General features: G+C 44.2%; 1 protein-coding gene across 2 annotated transcripts in view; it reads left to right on the forward strand.

Annotated features, from left to right (window-relative positions):
- Window positions 1–19221, forward strand: part of GLRA1 (glycine receptor alpha 1) — a gene marked incomplete at both ends in the record, with an annotated part of 82755 nt that overhangs the window by 40264 nt on the left and 23270 nt on the right. The window lies entirely within an intron of this gene.

Raw genomic sequence — 19221 nt, forward strand, 5'->3', positions numbered from 1 at the left:
TTTGGTCCTAAACATTTATGGAGATTAGATCTAACCTTCTAATCCCAGACTGGCAAAAATCACTGAGCTCCATATGTTATGGGGCAAATGGTCCAAAATCTATGCTCCTGCAGAGAGGTCTGTCTTAATATGGTCAAGAGACCCTGCCCACATCCAAAGGAAAAGCAATCAATTCCCTAAAACTCATAGGCCTTTTATCTCCATATGGAGATGGTCCCACCTGTCGACTAAGAACCAGCATGGCTGCTTTTCACTGGGCCTCCAGGTTCGAAAGCCAAGTCTTTCCACTCTGTGAATGGATATCTTATTAGAGCTTCTAATGAACTTCTCTGCTTTTCTTCTTCTCCCTCCCAAATCAGAAGTGCATTCACATCTGCATTATTTATAGTCCCTGTGCGGTGACTGTTGACACTTCCTCTCTTCTTCTGAAATGGTAAAGAGTTATCAAACCAAGTCAGGGGCCACCCGGTTATGTTAAGAACTTGGTTATCTGAGGACAGGTGTACATATCTGCACTCCAACACCAGCCCCACCTTTTTCCCTGTAATTGCCACACAGAGATCTATTTCCTTGTTACAGATTACTAAAGGCGTAGGGGTTTGCCCTTATTTTGTGTGGTGGTTAAAAGCCGAGACTCTGAAGTGACGTAGACCTGGGTTCACTCACTATATGTAAGAAGCTGATTTGGTTCGTATCTTTAAGCCTCAGCTTCGTTGTATGTAAAATCCCAGGGGTGATTAACATCATACTACTTCACCAAGTTGTTTTTTTTTTACCTCCTCAAGTTATTATGGATGGAAATTATGTGCATGGAAGTGTTTATCACAGTAAATGCTTTGTTAAGTGCTCTAAATGTTTTCGATGATGATGATGATGGTGGCGATGATGGAGGCTCTGGGCACTGAAGCCCCAAAGCCACCACTGATTAGCTGTGTGATCCTGAGCAATTCCTAGACTTCTGTGAGCCTTACCCTTCTCTGGTATCTCTTGTCTACCTTTCCAGACTTCATTCCTGCTGCATACTGCTTTCTACAGAGACAGTATAGCAATTAGGACACAGTCTTCCATGCCCAGACAAAATCTGAGGCTCAGCTCTGTGGCTTTGGACAAGGTACCCTAAGTTAGCCTCCTCATCTGCAGAGCAGGGGATCAATAGCATCCACCTTGTGACCTGTTGTGAGGATTAGGAGATAAGGCACAGAAGTGCTAAGTGCAGGGTCTGACACATAGTACATACACAATGAATGTCAGTTATTATTATTAAATGCCACTAGTAATTTTCAACACATTTTCACACTCATTCTCTCACTTGATTCCTTCACCAAGTACTTACTGTAATGACCACTCTACAAAGTAGACATGGCAGACACAATGTTCCCCAATTTACAGCAGAGGAAACCGAGATTTGGTGACATCACATCCCAGAACTAGTTATTGACTGGGCAGGGATTAAGATCCAATCCTTGTAACTGCCAGAACATTGAAGAGCACAGACGGGGGAAATTGAGGGACCCCAGGCCCACAAAGCACACTTAAGCAACAACCTAAGCATTATCAAAAGTGGAAATCCAACCTCAAATCATGGTAGGCTCAGCATGTCTCAGGAGAAAATAATAAGTAATGAAAATGGAGATAACCAACAAGGGGGGTGCAGAGAGATGGCCCCCTGGAGTGGAGATCAATAATGTTTAGACAGAACATGAAGGATTGGCGATGAGGTGCTTCTTTGGGAATGATCCACAGCTGACACAGTTTTCTCCTTATTAACTAAAGTTAATCCAAAGTAGGAGTTGTCATTTCCCTGCTTCCATATTCCATAATATGTGATTTTTTTCTACTGGGTTCTTAATTATCTATATGTGTTTAATTTACATCGCAGACAATTTAGGGAAAAAAACCTAAAATCTCAGAGCTAGAGAAAACCTTAAGAAACCTAAGTCAGCCTTTACCCTACTAAGAGGGAATCTGGTGGCTAGAGAGGTGACGTCGCCTGAGCAAGGTCACACAGCATGGAACAGGTGTGACAGAAACCCAGGTCCAGTGCTCTTTGCAGTGGCCAAAGTTCCCCTTCCCCTCAGCTTCTTTCTCCCCTAAATCCCACCAACCAAACCCTCTGGACCACTTTCCCATTCAAGCCTCTTTCCTTTTTATTCAGAATATGCTTGGAGAGCAAGAGTGGACTCGTATTAATATAGTAACAAGGACAACAACCACACAGTAAATGCTACTGTATGCCAGGCAGTATGCAGAGCACTTCCACATGTTTCATCTCATTTAGACCTCACAACAACACCCATGAGGCAGGACATGTTATCCCCATTTTACAGATAAGTAAACTGAGGCTCAGAAAGGTTAGGTCACTTGCATAAGGACATGCGGCTAATCGGTAGCAGAAGTGGGAATTGAATTCAGATCTATATCACCCCAAACCCCACGTTCTCCTGAGCCAAATATAAACATTTAATTTCCGGATGTTTGGGATTACCCAGCACTTGCTTGTTTCTTTTCATCATAAAGAAGTTAGAGCTAAAGTGGAACTTCATTGAACAGACATGCCCAGGCCCCCCAGACTTTCATCCCAGGGCTCTGCCTCACCAGCCACGCAAAGAGCTGGTCGTGCACCCTGGGTCCATGGTAATATGGACATAGTCCCAATGTCAGAAACTTTCCAGGCTGTGTCTGTTCTCTAAGAGCAACAGGAGTGCAGAGCCACTCTGTAAACAGCTGGAGTCCCCAGCCCTGACTGTCTGCCTCTCAGAGCCTGGCTTTATTCACCAGAGCTGAGAGCAGAGAAGGCAGCCAGCAAAGCAATAGGGGTCTCTATCCGTTCCTGACGAGGGGAGGGCTGAGTCTGGCTGGCCTTCATCTGACCTTTCCAGAGACTCTCTTTGAGTCTATGCAGTGAGATCAAGGTAGAAGCAGGGACAGGGACGGACGAGGGAGAAGAGGGAAGGGAGTCCTGGCCTAGAGCAGCACCTTCAGCACTCTACAAGAGAAAGATCTGGAGCTAGGACCGAGAGGGAACCATCCATCTTGTCTGGACACGTGTGCTTACGAGTGCGCCTAAGTGTGTGCTCTGCAGCTTCTATACATCATGGAGCATGTGTGTGCATGTGTATATTGTGGGACCATGTGTTTGTGCAAATGTACACATCGGCCTGTGTATATGTGTACACTAGTTTGAACAGATTTAGATAGGTAACCTCAGAGAGAGATGTATCTGACCATGTATAGGTATGAACATAAGTATGTGTACTTCTGTGCTTATAAATGCACACGTGAATATGTGTAGTGAGGATGTGCATGTATCTGCGTATATATGTAGGAGTACGTGAAAGTGCTTAAGAGTGAAAATGCATGAAGGGTATTATTTTCACATAGGTAATTGTGTGTGGATATTTGTGAAGCACATATTTAAGTATGTAGCAGCATTTGAGCCAGCAATATGTCTGTGTGAATGTGCATAAATACAAGAACATGTGAATAAGTGAAAGAATATTTAATGTGTAACAGTATGTGTGTATGAGTATGTCGATACATGTGTTCAGGTGTACATGTGAGTGTGCACACGTGGGGACATGCAGACAGCTGGAATTCATGTGGAACTAAATGTCAGCAGATGTGAGAGAGAGACAGAGTGTGTGCATGTGTGTGTGAGTGTCTGTGTGTGTGGGTCCTGACATCCTTTGGGCATGAATCTCAGCATTTCCGTTATGAGGACATGTGCTCCAGCCTCTCTTGCCAAGGGCCGGGCTAGCCTGGCACAGAGACAGGCACACTGTGGCCAGGACCCCTGGCGATTGGCAATGGCCTATGCAACTACCGTCCACATGTTTGGCCTTACTTGTCAATATTAGGGGGGCAATGGACAGAGCCCTGAACCAGGAAACAAGAGACCAAGGTTTGAGCTCTAGCTCTGCCACAGTTTAATACCACTGAGACTCAGTTCCCCCTTGGCACCTGGCTCTAAGAATGGTGTGTAGGAATACACAAGAAGTGGGTATGAGAGCCCTTTATGAATGCTACAGAAATGTAAAGGATTATTAACTATTGAACCAGTCAGCCAAGGACTCCAACACATAAGCCTAAGGAAATGTCTTTCTAGTTTTTTTTTTTCCTTCTGTTCCCTATTTATTCATTTATTGTTTCCACCTCCGTTTTTAAGGTCCTATACTGTACGTGCTGAATAGGCTGTAAGGATATAGATTAGTTTTACTCATATTAGGCTAGGCTTTCCTGCAGCAACAAACAACCCCTGAAATCCCAGTGTCTTAGAACAGCAAAGACTGATGTATCACTCACCTAAAGTCTGCTACAGATCTGGGGGACTCTCCAGGACTACTGTCCTCCACGTTGTAGCTGAGCCTTGCACTTCCACATCAACATGCGATTTCACATTTGCTGTGAGAGGAAGAAGGCATTAAAGGGTGGCACACTGGCAAGTAAGTGCTTTCCACCCATAAGTGACATATAGCACTTCTGCTCACATTTCACTATCCAGAGGAAGCCACATAGCCCTACCTGAAGAAAAGTAAAATCCTCCCATGTCCCCAGAAGTAAACAGGAGCCAGGTAGGTCTCTGCTTTCAAGGAGTGTATTGGAGAAGGTGGACAAGGAAACCAAAGAGAATACCACAATATGATGAGTGAGATTACAGAGGTATGCACAGGATGCCATGAAACACAGAGAATAACAGTGACCAACAGCAATATTAGGCAACACTTACTGAACATGTATTATGTGCCAGGTGCTGTGGCAATGCTGTTGTGTGGTTTTGAGTAATTTTTCTGAAGTAGAAATCTGATCATGGTTCTTTGCATGTTAAAACCTTCCAGGAGTCTGTCATACAGAGTGAAGTAAGTCAGAAAGAGAAAAACAAATACCATATGCTAACACATATATATGGAATCTAAAAAAAAAAAAAAAAGTTCTGAAGAACCTAGGGGCAGGACAGGAATAAAGACACAGACGTAGAGAATGGACTTAAGGACACGGGGAGGGGGAAGGGTAAGCTGAGACGAAGTGAGAAAGTGGCATGGACATATATACACTACCAAACGTAAAATAGATAGCTAGTGGGAAGCAGCCGCATAGCACAGGGAGATCAGCTCGGTGGTTTGTGATCACCTAGAGGGGTGGGATACGGAGGGTGGGAGGGAGGGAGACTCAAGAGGGAGGAGATATGGGGATATATAGCTGATTCGTATAGCTGATTCACTTGTTATACAGCAGAAACTAGCACACCATTGTAAAGCAATTATAGTCCAATAAAGATGTTAAAAATAAATAAATAAATAAAATAAAAACTTCCAGGAGAGAATGGCATTGTAGAATGACCCAGAGAGGAGAGGAGTTTTAAAAGCTGGTGTGTGTTCAACAGCAGTAAAAGAGGAGACAAGTCAAGTAAGAAAAGAGAATCTTATCCAATGGGTTTGGCAATAGAGGATGGGGGAGGGGAGCATGTATGAAATTAGAGAACGCGATTCAGGGGCACGAGGAAAGCACAAGACAAAAGGAAGTGAAGACAGTGGGAAGATAATTCTTTCAAAAAGCTCTGCTATAAAGAGAAGGTGAGGTGGTGGTGGCGTCATGTGTCATTTATTGAGCACTGTCCTAAAAACCAGGCATCCGCGGTTAGCAAAGTATGGGGATCATTTCATATAACACAACAATCCCATTTTATAGATGAGGAAACTGAAGCTCAGAGAGGCTTAATTCACCCAAGCTTTTCCAGCCAATAAACACCATCACCAGTTATTATCCCCAGGCTGCCTGAATCCTGGTGCCCTGCTCTTGGCCTAGGCCACCTGCTGAGTTTGGGGCAAGAGGAGAGGCTGCAGAGCCAAGGGGATGTCAGGGTCATGGGAGGACATGACTTCATCCTGGTCTCCTGCACTCTGGTTTGGCTAACAAGTAGGATCTGTGCAATTCTATCAGAACTGGTATTGAGAGAAGCCGTTGGCTATCCATCCCTGTGGATATTTGCAAATGAGACCTCAAGATCTATGAAAACAGCTACCATGTGAGGAGGTTAAATGCCCCTTATGTCCAACCATAAAAGTTAACACATTGTTTAGGAAGCAGTCACTTCTGAATGCCAGCCTACTTCTGGGATCGACTGACTAAATCGAATCAACTGATTGAATGAATTGGGATCAGTTGATGGAATGAATTGATTTTGAATCACAGAAGATAAAACTTAAATCCATCTACTTCTTTCCAACTCTGCTGCTGTCAACTCTAGTTCAACTTGGCACCATCTCTATCCTGCTTGACTGAAACAGCCTCCTAGCCGGCCTCCCCGCCTCCCTTCCTCCCCTTCTCTACCACTTCCCATAGTGCCTTTTAAACCCTAAATCACATCACAGCATTCCCCTGCTTCAAATACTGCAACAGCTGCTTAATCCTTTTACTACGCTCAGCTCCTTCTGCCCAGAAAAATCTTTGCATGAATGGTTTCCTTCTCATCCTTCAGGTCTCAGCTCAGATATTTCTTCAGAAGGTCCTTCCCTGACTAAAAATGTCCCCCCTTTCAGTCACTGTCGCATCATGTTCTATTATCTTCTGAGTAATACCTAAAAAGTAAAAGTCTGCTTGTTAGTTTGTTGTTTTGTTTGCTTTTTTATTGAGAGTGGGGACCCTGTCTTTCTCAATCATCCCTATATTTCCCATGCCCAGTACTTTGCCTGAACCATAGGAGCTCAATCAATATTTGTAGAGAATTAACATTGGAGGTTCTCCAGTTTGAACCCCCATCTGTTGTCAGAACCTCTGCCACAAATGTTGTAGTTTCTGCTTGCACACCTCCAGTGATGGGAACCCCTGCACCTCCCCAGGCAGCCCACTTCATCTTGGGACACCTCTGACATTTCCATTTGCTCATGGCTTTCATTCTGATCCTGGGGCCACAGAGAACCAATCTTTGCACCTGACAGCCCTTCCAATAACTGAGGACAGTCCTCTCGCTCCTTGGCCATGCCTGGCTTCCTTGGCCATTCTCCCCGGTTCTCAGTCCCTTTCCCATCCAGGGTGCTCTCCGAGTACAGCCAGCATGTCAATTTCCACCTTGAGCTGAAAGGCCAAGCTATGAACCCAGACCCTCAGGAGTGCTTAGAGCAGAGCGCACCAGGGCCATGCTCATCCTTACTCTGGGTTACTGGGCTTCAAAGCATTGTTTTTAACAGCAGCCCACCACCACAGTCCATTTTTAAGGTGAATCTTATGCAGCACTTTAACACACTGATTTTTGAAAATGGGCTGTTCTGGAGGAAGTGGAACAGAAGCCAGAAATCTCAATGCCTTGGCCTTTTCCTCAATCGCCCCCCCCAAGGTAACTCTGGGGACCTCCTCAGAACCCTGAAATGATTTCTACACACACCACCTCAAAGACATTTCAGTTTAGGGACTTCCCTGGCAATCCAGTGGTTAAGAATCTGAGCTTCCACTGCCAAGGGCATGGGTTAGATCCCTGGTCAGGGAACTAGGTGCAGCCAAAAAAAAAAAAAGACATTTCAGTTTAGGTAACAAGTCACAGTGTTGACTGACACTATGCTTATGGACAGCAAAACTCTGGAACTTTTTTTAAAAGTATATGAGCAACAGATGAAAACAAGTTTTGTAGTAAGTCCAGTAAAAAAGAGAAGAGAGAGAGAAACAGGAATGCCCCTGCTTTGCACTCTCCCCCTGTCCCATCTGAGTTAACCACTGCAGAAAACACTTTAGTGTATGTCTTACTGGTCTTCTTTCCTTGAATGTATCGATACATCCCTTCGTTATTACACATCTTTGTCTAAATAGGATTGTGCAATACAATTTGCTTTTTTCACTTCACCATGTCTTGGAATCTTTCCACATCACTACATATAGGTCTACCGCATTCTTAATGTTCTACACACCCTCAAATTTGGAAACATAACAATGGTTTATTATTATTACATTCAGTATGTGACAAAATGATTTTAATCAGTATTTCCAGATTTACAGCCCGCCTGTAAAATTCCACATTCTGGACATAACATCACTTCATGGTATTTAACCACTTGTCTCCTGATGGGCCTGTAGGTTTATGCAGCTTTCACTATTACAAACAAGTGCCACAATGAATAGTCTTGCACATGACTCTTTGCGTGCTTCCTTAGGATATATTACAAAAGTGGAATTACTTTATCAAAGGACCTGCACTATTTTGACAAATATTATTGCCCAACTTGCTCCCAAAGAAGCTTCAATAATTGTTCCCACAACAGCGTTTTTATCCTTGCCAACTCAAGATATTATCAAGCTTTTTAATTTTACCAAATGGGATTTTTTAAATGGTACTTCACTGTCATTTTTAATTTTCACTCCAGATTCCTAGTGAATTTGAGTATCTTTGCTTTTTTCTTTCTTTTTCTTCACAATGGGCACTTTGAATAATATTATAAGTTTCTTCTTTTACATATACCTCCATAATCCATTTGGAGTTTAGTTTGCTGTAAAGTATTTGGTGATGGTTTGACTCTATTTTTCTCTGATTAGATAGTAATTTTCCAGCATTATTCTTAAATAACCATTATTTCTCCACTGATTAGAAATGTTACCTTTCTCATAAACTAAATCTATATATATATATATACACACACACACACACACACACATATATACACATATCTTTTTCTAGTCTCAGTTTATTGTCCATTGCTCTATTATCTGTTTCCACTCTATTTTAATTACTATGGCTTAACACTGTATTTCTATATCTGGTAGAGAAAGTCCTCTGTTGTTCTTCTTTAATAAGGTTTTCTTGTCATTTCCAGTCCATTTTCTCTTCCATACGAACTGTAGAATCAGCTTGTTGATGCCTATAAAAATTGCCTCAGGTTTTGATTGAGGTTGCATTGAATTTATAGATTCACTTGTAGAGAATTGACATCTTAACAATATTATACAAATGTGGTATGTCTCTCCATTTATATAGGTATTCCTTTATGCCTTTCAGTAAAGCTTTAGAATCATTTCGTTGTGTGTGTATGTGTGTGTGTATATAGATACACACAAGTCACACATTTCTCATTAGGTTTATTACTGAATATTGTGTGAGGTTGGTTAATATTGTGGATGAGATCCTTGTTTGTTGTTGCTTTTTCCATTACACGTTCAGTCTGCCTACACAGCTAATGCTAGGCCATTTACACTCTGGGATTTAGGAAGTCCAAGAAAAAGTCTATTAAGTGCCATCCAGTTAGACATATCTCGACACTCCACAAAGCCTTGGTAAACTGCAGACAGAGAGGAAGCCAAGGAGAGAGCCCTCACACATGCTATAGAGTCTGTTAAGAGGCAGAAAATGGGGTTATAGGCAGTCTTGGTATCGTCTGCTGGATGACTCTCTCCAATACACCACCATGGGAGGCATCACAGTCATGAATTTATGGCATCCCAGGGTTGGCTCTCCATCAGATCAGATTCAGGAAGGCTGACTAATGACAATCAAAGCCACAAAAGACTGAAGTGGGTAAATAAGACCGTCAAGTTATTTTACTTTATGATGGGGCTTTCCATTCCAATAACAGCATGCTTGTGTCCTCCATGAAAGCACTCCCTTGCCATTCGCCGAATACCAGGGTAACAAATCAAAATTTGCTTTTGACATACCAAATTGGAGGAAAAGAAGGAAGACAGTCTTGAGGAAAATCTCATCCAGGCCAGAGAGAGGTCTAAGAAACCATCCCTCCTCACCACACAGAAATCCTCTTTTCAGACACAAAAATAGTTGGTGTTCCCCCAAGCAGTGTGACCCTATCCTTCAGATGATGCTAGACTACCAATTGCCAAATTCCTGCTCATCAAACTGCCCTTTCTTATACTATCGAATGAATGTCTCCAATACGTTTATAAAATAGTTCTCTAAACAAGACACAATAGGGACTTCCCTGGTGGTGCAGTGGTTAAGACTCCACGCTCCCAATGCAGGAGGCCTGGGTTCGATCCCTAGTCAGGGAACTAGATCCCACATGCATGCCACAACTAAGAGCTCTCACATGCCTCAACTAAGGAGGCTGCGTGCTACAACTAAGGAGCCAGCCACCCACAACAAAGAAACCCATGAGCCACAACTAAGGTGCCCTCAAGCCGCAACTAAGGAGCCTGCCTGCCGCAACTAAGACCCAGGGCAACCTAAATAAATAAGTAAATAATTATTTTTTAAAAAGTTGCAAAAACCCTTAAAAAAAAAGACATAATACAACAAATTAAGGTTCCACTTAATAAATTACAAGCACAGGCCTGTTCTAAATCATTGAGATTACACATGGGTCATTGTGATTGATGCTGAGCCTTGCCAAATTTCTCTGCTGCATGTTCATCTGTTAGTTTAACTCGCAGAGATCAAACTTCTTTTCCATATTTCCAAGTTCGCTAGTGGCATGTCTCACTTTTATGCCCTGTACTGCCAATACTGTCCTCTTCCCTCTTTTCAGGTTAATATCCACGCTTCAATTTGCATCCTTTGGCAACCAGTTACAAATCCACCTCAGTTTAGCATCACAATCCAAAGTTCTCCATCTGATACTATGAGGATATGTATGAGCCAACCTGTCACATGGGCTCAGTGAGATCCCAGTATACTATGTCTACTATGTTTCTTTCACCTACCCATCTAGGAACCTGGTTTTCAAAAAAAGGAAACAGAGGGAATTCCCTGGTGGTCCAGTGGTTAGGACTCCGCACTTCCACTGCAGGGGACACGGGTTCAATCTCCAGTTGGGGAACTAAGATCCCGCATGCCTCACAGCATGGCCAAAAAGAAAAAAGGAAATAGGCAGCATGCAATTGTCAAAAGAATGTGAAATTGGGAGCCAGACAGTCGTGGATTCATATTCCTGCTCTAGTACCTACTAGCTATGGGACTCTGGGCAAGACACTTAACCTCTGTTTAACCTCTCTGAATTTCAGTTTCCTCCCCTGTAAAATGAGTATAATAATATTCACTGTACTAGGCTGATGAAAAGTTTAGAGATACAATGCATATAAAATTCTAGCAAATGTTAGACATCCAATAAAAGGGGCTTCAATTAGCATTTTTATGTAATTATTAAACTCATGCTGGGCTTTAGTGATCCCCTGAAGATAAACAAAGAGGCTCCGCTCCACTGGTCCAAACCATCAGCAGTTCTTCACAACAAATGTAGCCCTGATTATGTGCGATCCAAATGAGAATGCAACAGGCAGGGTGGCGACTTAGGAGAGGTTGAAGGCATGGAGCAGGCAACTGGAACCAAGGACGCAATGGTCAGGATCCGGGGAGTCTGCCAGCTCTGTACTTGAGTGTAGAGCAGACAATGGGTCAAATCCAAGGGGCAGGGATTTCCCTGGTGGTCCAGTGGTTAAGACTCTGTGCTTCCAATGCAAGGGGCGCAGGTTCAATCCCTAGTCAGGGAACTAAGATCTCACATGCTGTGCAACGTGGCCAAAAAAAAAAAAAAAAAAAAAATTCAAGGGGCAAATCAGGAATGATGTAGGAGCACTAGTAGACTGCTGGACCTGGGGAAGAAGGCTTTTGTCCTTTGCCCGTTTTTTTTTTTTTTTTAATTTTTATTGGAGTATAGTTGCTTTACAATGTTGTATTAGTTTACACTGTACAGCAAAGTGAATCAGCTATACGTATACATATATCCCCTCTTTTTTGGATTTCCTTCCCATTTAGGTCACCACAGAGCATTGAGTAGAGTTCCCTGTGTTATATAGTAGGTTCTCATTAGTTACCTATTTTATACATAGTATCAAAAGTGTATATATGTCCAGCCCAGTCTCCCAATTCTTCCCACCCCCCTCCTTTGCCTTTTTTTAATACTTCCTGCTAATTGTGGGTATCTACAAACCCACAGGAACATAACAGCAGCCAGAGGCAGTAGCTGATGGCATTGAGGTATCACAAAAGTGTCACTCAGTACAAATCTGGGAGATTCTGGATGGTGTAGTCTGGTAGCTAAATGCTTGGGCTCTGGCATTAACATCTTGGGTTCAAATCCCAGCTTTGCCACTTACTAGCTGTGTGACGTCAGGTACAGTACTTTAACTTCTGCGTGCCTTAATTTGCCTAACTGTAAAATGAGAATAATAGAACCTACATCACAGGATTATTGTAAATATAAAATAACAGACATAAAGAACTTAGCATCATCCCTTGCATGTGGTAACATCTCAATGTATTATGTGCATTGTTATTATCAATTCTGCATCTGCCAGTAACTAGTGCTGGGAACTTGAGCTTTTAGGGCTTCCACGTCTATCCAATGGAGATAAGAATCTGCCCTTTCACGCCAAACTTCATAGAACAAAACTAATGTGAGGGTGCTTTGTAAAGTAAAAAGCAGTTAATAAGTATGAGATGTTATTAATAAAAGGAACTGACACAAAAAACAAAAACAAAAAAGAAAGAAAGAAAGAAGCGAAAACAGTGTACTACTTAAAAGCACACGAGTTTGGAGTCAGCCAGTCATGGATTCGAGCCTCAGCTCTGTCACTAACTTTAGAAAAAGCATTAAGTCTCCCCAGCCTCAGTTTATCCATAAAATGGTATCCCCGTGAGAATCTGGGGAGAGGGATCATTAAAGCACTTAGCACTGTGTCTGGCACTCAGTCAAGATTCAGTAAACTCTCCATGTGCCGGTGAGCCAGGTCCATACTCTCACAGGGCAGTGAGGAGACTGGGGCTGACCCTTCTCACATTGGAAGGCAACATCTTTGACTCTGATTCCACAGTGCTTCTCAGAGGTCTGGGAAAGTGCTGGAGAAGCAGCAGCATCTCATAAACCAAGCCTGGGACCCTCCACTCTGAATGCCCCCTGGTCCCTGGCTCTCAGCAGACTGCTCCAGCTCTCACACATCTTAATCCCAAATCCTGTCAGAGCTGAGTCTAAGTTAGAGTTTCTCCAAGGAGAGCAGAGCCCGCCTGATGGCAGATTCAGCTCGGTTCTCCTCCTCCTGCCCTTAAAGGTGTACAAGGGATTAGGAAAAGTAGTGGGAAAGGGGTCAAGATTTCTGTATGCAAGTCCCACCTTAGTCACTGAATTGCTGTGTGGCCTGAGAAAAGTCTCTTTTCCTCTCTGGGCTGTGTGTAAAAGGAAGGAGTTGAGACAGAAGTCTACCTGTAATATTTGTGATGAAAATGATGAAGGATAAGATGATGATGACAAAGAACAATGATTCTCTCCTCTGCCCCACTCTCCATCCCTACTATCTTAGTTTAGCTCTTCCTTATCTTTCATTGAACTGTCACAGTGGCCTCAAAATAAGTCTCCCTGGTCCCGTTTTCTCTCACTTCATCACTTCATGGTCACACCTCCCACGCTGATCTTCCTGAAGTCAAACTGGGATACTGCTCCACTGCTTAAGACATCAGTGGTGCCCAACTGGCTACAGAATAAGATCCAAACACCTTGGTTTGGCAGTTAAGGATACCCCCAGTTTCAAATCAATCCATTCTACAGCCTCATTACAGCAGAGTGGTTAAGAGCATGAGCTTTATATAATTGGACAAACCAGATTTGAATTCCAAGCCCATTATTTACTGGGTGAATTTGGACTAATTACTTAATCTCCCTGAGCCTTCTTCATCTATAAAATTAAGGTGAAACCACCTATAATCATAGGACTGTTTTAAACATAAAATGAGGGCTTCCCTGGTGGCACAGTGGTTGAGAGTCTGCCTGCCGATGCAGGGGACACGGGTTCATGCCCCAGTCCAGGAAGATCCCACATGCCGCAGAGCGGCTGGGCCCGTGAGCCATGGCCGCTGAGCCTGTGCGTCCGGAGCCTGTGCTCCGCAACAGGAGAGGCCACAACAGTGAGAGGCCTGCGTACCACAAAAAAAAAAAAAAAAAAAAACATAAAATAAGCAGAAGTTTGTGGCATGCTTAGCACAATGCCTGGTACTTACTAGGTCCTCAATAAGAGGGACTTTTATTACTTATGCAGCTGACGGTTGAGCTAAATTGAACTGTTTGAATGTTCCTGCCTATACACTTTTGCTGGTGCTATTCCTTCCACGTGAAATTCCTTTGACAACCTGCCCCCCCACCCCCCCACCCCCCACCAACTCTACAAATCCTAACCCTAAATACACCAAGGCCGAAGCCCTGGTCCTCATGTCCTGTACTGCTCTTACACCTGTATTCCTCACCTCTGTCCTTCCTCCTCACACATCACTGGCCTCCTTTCCAGCCCAAATCAGATATTATTCATATCTCAGAACAACACCAGATCTAGAGATGCTAACTTCAGGAGGATGAAACAACCTGATAGGGGCCATTTCAAATGCCACTTTCTCCCCAAAATCACTTCCAGATTCACCCAACCTGCCTGGAAGTAATGTCAACGACTTGAAAGCAATATCTAATAGCAGCTTGTTAGAACCTCTTCTGACCCATATCACTTTCAGTTTTGTATGTTAGATTTATGTCCATACCTTGCCTTGCTTGCTAGATAATCTGAGCTCTGTGAGGGTAGAAGCCAAGACCTGAGCCTCTGCTCTCACCGTTCTCCCACTGGGCCTCATAAGTGTTTATAGAGTTGAATCAAGTTTAGAGAAGAAACATCCCTTTCACAGCTGGAAGGCTGAGACTTAGGAAGGTATAAGAATCTGATTCTTCACCCTCCTCTTGGGTGATGGCTCTTGGTTCTGACTGCTGTGGGCATACATCTTGCCTTCCACGTCCTCTTCCCACCAACACACCCACCAGGCTCTTAGCTCTTTCCTACTAAAGCACCTCATGCTTCCTATTTCACCACAGTACTGAGTTTGGAGTTTGCTGGGAGAGGTTAGAGTCTGAAATTAGACATAACGGGGGCGTTAATACTCTACCTTGGTCTCACAAGCATGGAAGCTGCACAGTTTCCAGAAATCAAGCCATCAGGGAATCTCAGAGGCAAGACCAGAGAGTGGGTGCTAGAGCCTGCTGAGCCAGAGCTCCGCCAGTCCCTCCCCCTCGGACTTAGAAGATGGGCCACCTTGAGGGTCAAGGCCTGGAAGCCAACTACCAGACGTGGGACCTGAGGTTCTCAGCTGGAGAACTCCAGTGCTGTTCTTCCAGCCTCTGGACCTGAACGTGGACCCCCAGCAGGTCCAACACTGACCAGAGTGACTGTAGAGCCAAGTAAGCAAAACAGCATTTAGCTTTCAGCCTATTACAACAGTTGCATTGGTCCCTTCCAGATGGCATTTCCTGGTGCTGTTTACCAACCGGGGAGGAGAAAATCGATGCAGCAGCTCGGCTGGGGAGCGAGTGCTGAGGGGAGAAGGGGGCATTGGGAGAAGGGGACAAGTCGCCTGAGGACACCAGACACAGTCTCTACAGCTCTTACCCTCACTTCTCAGGAATCGCTTCAAAGCGAGACGCTATGGTTTTCATTTTGTTTTTCTCCTTTTAGGTGACATATGTTTCTATTTTTTTTTATAATCAACAAGCATTACTTCTGTGATAAAGAAAAATAAAGTATTTTTAAATATCAGTAATAAAATGCAACTGTAATAATGTCATTCCCTACTTAAAATTCTTCGAAGACTCCACATTAGTCCCAGGATGGAGTCCGCATTCCCCAGGACAGCCTGCTCGGCGCTGCATGCTTCCTCCCCCTCCTGCCCTCACTCATCTACTTGCTGTTCTGTCCAAAGCACCGTGCTCTTGCTTTGTCTCTAGGCCTTCACAGGTGCAGTTCCAACTGCCCAAAATGCTTTTCCTTTTTGGCTCTGCCATATTTGGTCTCACCTTAAATATCACGTCTTCCTGGCACCTTCCCTGACCCTCACCTCCAAGTCTAGATGGGGAGCCTGACTTCTGTATCTCCCCAGTGCCCTATACCTAATCCCCAGCAGAGCCCAATCTCCGTGTGGTGTAAGCGCTACATTGTAGGCTCTGTGACAGCATAAACATGTCTTTCTTGTTCTCAGCGTGTTCTCCAGTGCCGAGAACAGTGCCTGGCGCTTAGATGCTCCATTAAATGTCGCTGGAAAGGGCTTCCCTGGTGGCGCAGTGGTTGCGAGTCCGCCTGCCGATGCAGGGGACACAGGTTCGTGCCCCAGTCCGGGAGGATCCCACATGCCGCGGAGCGGCTGGGCCCGTGAGCCATGGCCGCTGAGCCTGCGCATCCGGAGCCTGTGCTCCGCAATGGGAGAGGCCACAACAGTGAGAGGCCCGCGTACCGCAAAAAAAAAAAAAAAAAAAAAAATGTCGCTGGAAAACAAAAATCTAATAATGATCACCTATTAGATTTGGAAGGGTTCTTAGAGACCATCTAGCCTAACTCCTCCTTCTAACAGTGGGGCCCGGAGAAGTAAATCCAGATTTTAATCCCAGGTCTCTTCTGAATTGCTATGTGACCTTGGACAATGCCTCCTCTCTCTAACCCACAGTCTTTCCAGCTATAAAATGGGGAAAGCTCGGACTTCCCTGGTGGCGCAGTGGTTGGGAGTCCGCCTGCCAATGCAGGGGACACGGGTTCATGTCCGCGTCCGGGAAGATCCCACGTGCCGCGGAGCCGCTGGGCCCGTGAGCCATGGCCGCTGAGCCTGTGCGTCCGGAGCCTGTGCTCCGCAACGGGAGAGGCCACAGCAGCGAGAGGCCCGCATACCGCAAAAAAAAAACAAAAAACAAAAAACACACATGGTTCTCAGAGGCATTCTTCTCAAATCCAACGGTTGTTAACTGTTATCAACAGAGGCCCTCGTAATGCAAACAGAGAGGCCCTCGTACTGCAAAAAAAAAAAAAAAAAAAAATGGGGAAAGCTCTTCCTGTGCCAACTTTTTCCGCTCTGCCTCCCCCTCCCCCTCCTGGGTGGTGGGTAGCTCCAGGTACACCGACGGGGTGAGTAGGTAGGATGGTGCAAGAGAAAGAGAAGGTCAGGTTTATCCTCTCAAACTGTTGCCCTTCAGGTTGAGGAGATAAGACACACACAGTGAGGTACTGCTAAATTAAACGTTTCTGGCCATTCCGTTTTGCTAGGAGATCAGAAAAGGAAGAAGTCAGGGAAGCCTGGGGGCATCAAGCCTCCTACAGGAGATAAGGATTAAACTGATCAGGCAGAGGGGGGTGAGAGAAGAGGCTCCCCAGCACAGAACCGGCCATCCATAGCCAGGGGACGTAATCAACAAGTGCTCACTAGAAGGTTGGGCTGATGTGGATTCAGATTCCAAACCTCAGTTTCCTGAACCTCACTAGGAGAATTTGAATGTCTAGCTTGCAGGGGTTTTGTAAGGATTAAATGTATGTGACAGTATCTAGAACAGTGCCTGGTGCCTAACAGGCCATTTTAAGAAATGCCACTTTCTTTTCTTCCTTCCAGCCACATAAACTGGCTTGACATGTTGCTGGCAAGAACATCAGAAGTGCAGCTGGGGTTTGGGGACTGAAGGCTTTTTCTGTCCAACCATTAATGCATAGTCTGTTTACTCTGACATGACTCCCAGCGCCTCATCTCTCCCTCCCTCCCTCCCTCCCTCCCTCTCTCTCTCTCTCTCTCTCTCTCTCTCTCTCACACACACACACACACACACACACACAAACACACGCACTTCATGTAAAATCCACAGGACAAACAGAGGCTGTTTCTAATCCCTGATGAGATGGGGCCAGGTTGGGAGCTATTACAATCAACAGGAAAAACAAAGAATCAACCTCCAGTCTGGCCTGAAGTTTTCCCTCCACCGCAGGACTTATAAGATAGGAAATTTTTTTTAACATCTTTATTGGAAAATAATTGCTTTACAATGGTGTGCTAGTTTCTGCTGTATAACAAAGTGAATCAGCTATACGTATAAGTATATCCCCATACCTCCTCCCTCTTGCGTCTCCCTCCCACCCTCCCTATCCCACCACTGTAGGTGGTCAGAAAGCACCAAGCTGATCTCCCTGTGCTATGTGGCAGCTTCCCACTAGCTATCTATTTTACATTTAGTAGTGTATATATGTCCATGCCACTCCCTCACTTCGTCCCAGCTTACCCTTCCCCCTCCCCATGTCCTCAAGTCCATTCTCTACGTCTGTGTCTTTATTCCTGATTATGAGACCAAATGTCATTTTCTATGGGGCTGGAGGGAGAGGCTTCAACTAAATTATAGAACAGTCCCATAAGATGTCTTGGAACATTTCAAGAAGCTACTGATATTCCTGTAGGCAAACAGAATGTGGGAGGAAGTGGCATGGGGGGAGTGTGGGGGACAGAAGGGCTGTTTGCTTCAGTCCATTCCTGCTGATGACAGATCGAGGGTGATCAGGATGTAAGGGTAGCACCCCAAAAGAAAATATAGCATAACCTCCTTTATCCTGCACCTTCAGAGAAAAAGCAGCAGCAGGTGCTTCTGAGCAGAGATTATTCTCTGAAGGAGAACATTTAAAGTTGGATTTCAACTGAGATTATTAATCTTCTAGGGAACTATAAACCCTCTTGGGAATCCAACAGAAAGAGCTATACCCTTCTTCATAGGAAAACACAAATACACCCCAAATTCTACTTGCAGTGGAATATTCACAGGCCCCAAGTTTACAACGTCTCTCTAACAAAATTTAAAACTTTTCTTAATGGAAATATTTCTTAACTTCATTATCCAGCTTCCCACTGTGGAGATCTACCACAAATTGCTTCTCAGGTTGTTAATGGGAACTAAATGGATTCTTTAAGACCCTCTAAGACCCAATGAACAAATCCTCAGCTAGGAGTCAAGGCACCTGGGCTTCAAAATCAACTCTGCTCTACCTTTTCAGAGAGACACGGCCAGTCTCAACTCTCTCTAGATTTCAGTTTCCTCATCTGGAAAAAAAAAAAAAAAAGGTGGGGAAGGGGGTAGTTTTGACTAGGACAGCAATTTCTAACCCACATTCTGTAGAAGATGAGCCTCATGCACAAAATAAAAGAGTTCTATGGCATAGGGAGGGTGGGAGGGAGGGAGACGCAAGAGGGAAGAGATATGGGAACATATGTATAACTGATTCACTTTGCTATAAAGCAGAAACTAACACACCATTGTAAAGCAATTATACTCCAATAAAGATGTAAAAAAAGAAAAAGAGTTCTATGGCCAAAATAAATCGAGGAAATGTTGCATAGTCTATTCCCCTCTTGGAGATGCACACAACTCCTCAGCATATTAAGGTCTCTGAGAAGTCCTGCCATAAAGAAATCTGATACATTTGGTTTAATCAAACATTTCCCTACTTGGTTTGATCGTGACTTTTTTGTCCCATCAG

The sequence above is a fragment of the Mesoplodon mirus genome (genome assembly GCF_964341445.2).
Source record: "Mesoplodon mirus genome assembly, chromosome: 5".
Classification (NCBI taxonomy): Eukaryota; Metazoa; Chordata; class Mammalia; order Artiodactyla; family Ziphiidae; genus Mesoplodon; species Mesoplodon mirus.